We start from the raw sequence: 2,500 nt of genomic DNA, 5'->3' as shown, positions 1-2,500 counted from the left end.
CGGGCGGCGGCGCATCCTCAACGCACACAGTCCTCAGTCGGACCAGCACACTGCAGATGTCCACCGCGCTTCGCACCGGGCCCGCGAGGACCCACTTTGGCCGCCCGGCGCCGCGCGCAGGGTGCCCCGGCGCGCAGCTGCGCCGCCTGCCGCGTCCGTCGGCCGGCGCGCCTGCCACTGGGCGCCCCCACCAGCCGGCTGTAGCGCGTGCGCCCACGCACCGCGCGGCCAGCACGCCGGGCGGCCCCCCCTCACCGGCCGGGGACGGTCCCACCCAGCCACCGCCGCGTATCGCTTCACACACAGATTTGCCCTTACTGATTTACCTCCAGCAACAACAACCGCACCACAATGGGTTTACCAGTTGTTCATTTGCGTTGCGTCACGTCACCAGCAAACGTAGACGTCCATCCCAGTTTGCAAATGCAACGATTATTGCATACCTGTCTGTTAGGTGTCACGACACACTACGTCTGCCCACATACACGCAACAAAATGTGCACGACTAGAGAACACGTGGGAGGTGGCCCCCTACGTATGCGATGTCCATTACGAGACCGACTGTCAACCAGCATCTGTACCATGTCGCAGATGTGGAACGCGGTGCACCATGCTATCACACTGTGTGAGAAGAGACGACTACGTTTGAATACACGCGCCACTACATCAACAGACGGCTCATGCTGATCGCCATCCAGGGCGTCCGTTACTCCCACACGTCTCTATGGCGTACCACACTGCAATGTAGCTGTTATGGGGAGACGGCACGTGGCTGAGTGCACAACATTTGGACCGTATGGTTCGCTGTTGTTGGGCGCAGTCGTACGGTCACACATGTGCCACAGCGTATCATTCAGTACATACGGACCTATGTGCAGTACAATGTGAGGATTAAGCTTACGATATCAGCGGACAGTGGACACAGGCCGTACCACGACGTAGACTGAGCGCTTCGACATGCGAATGCCAGTGAACAGCTGCGAAGGGCATTGAACACGCAAGCACCTGAACGACCAGCGTGCGAAGGCAGGGTGGAGGGGGGGGGGCGATGTACATCCTGCAGTTGTCCACATTACAGTGTACAGCGGGAGCATGTAAAAAGTAAGCAACACTTGCGAAGTGTTCAACATGAAACGACACACAAGAGGGTGGGCGGTGCGAGTAGCGAACTATATTCAGAGGGTTGTGGTTAGACAACACTAGATTAATGTAACGTGTCATATGCCAATTACAGAGCAGGTTAAGGCACAACGTGGGTTAGGTTAAGGCACAACGTGGGTTAGGTTAAGGCACAACGTGGGTTAGGTTAAGGCACAACGTGGGTTAGGTTAAGGCACAACGTGGGTTAGGTTAAGGCACAACGTGGGTTAGGTTAAGGCACAACGTGGGTTAGGTTAAGGCACAACGTGGGTTAGGTTAAGGCACAACGTGGGTTAGGTTAAGGCACAACGTGGGTTAGGTTAAGGCACAACGTGGGTTAGGTTAAGGCACAACGTGGGTTAGGTTAAGGCACAACGTGGGTTAGGTTAAGGCACAACGTGGGTTACGTTAAGGCACAACGTGGGTTACGTTAAGGCACAACGTGGGTTACGTTAAGGCACAACGTGGGTTACGTTAAGGCACAACGTGGGTTACGTTAAGGCACAACGTGGGTTACGTTAAGGCACAACGTGGGTTACGTTAAGGCACAACGTGGGTTACGTTAAGGCACAACGTGGGTTACGTTAAGGCACAACGTGGGTTAGGTTAAGGCACAACGTGGGTTAGGTTAAGGCACAACGTGGGTTAGGTTAAGGCACAACGTGGGTTACGTTAAGGCACAACGTGGGTTACGTTAAGGCACAACGTGGGTTACGTTAAGGCACAACGTGGGTTACGTTAAGGCACAACGTGGGTTACGTTAAGGCACAACGTGGGTTACGTTAAGGCACAACGTGGGTTACGTTAAGGCACAACGTGTGTTAGGTTAAGGCACAACGTGGGTTAGGTTAAGGCACAACGTGGGTTAGGTTAAGGCACAACGTGGGTTACGTTAAGGCACAACGTGGGTTACGTTAAGGCACAACGTGGGTTACGTTAAGGCACAACGTGGGTTACGTTAAGGCACAACGTGGGTTACGTTAAGGCACAACGTGGGTTACGTTAAGGCACAACGTGGGTTACGTTAAGGCACAACGTGTGTTAGGTTAAGGCACAACGTGGGTTAGGTTAAGGCACAACGTGGGTTAGGTTAAGGCACAACGTGGGTTAGGTTAAGACACAAATTGCGTTACAAATTGCGTTACATTGCGGTACAAATTGCGTTACATTGCGGTACAAATTGCGTTACATTGCGGTACAAATTGCGTTACAAATTTGGTTAGGTTAAGGTGCAAAATGGGTTGGATTACAGTACACAACATGGTAAGAGATAGTGTGTTTGGGGGGGGGGGGGGGCAGGTTCGTTGGTAGTGATCATTGTAAGTGAATGTCTGAGGCAGCGTCAGTATGTCACAGCAGT

The sequence above is a fragment of the Schistocerca cancellata genome, unplaced genomic scaffold (assembly GCF_023864275.1).
Source record: "Schistocerca cancellata isolate TAMUIC-IGC-003103 unplaced genomic scaffold, iqSchCanc2.1 HiC_scaffold_234, whole genome shotgun sequence".
NCBI lineage: Eukaryota > Metazoa > Arthropoda > Insecta > Orthoptera > Acrididae > Schistocerca > Schistocerca cancellata.
The sequence above is the reverse complement of the archived record's forward strand: the minus strand, read 5'-3'. Positions refer to the sequence as shown.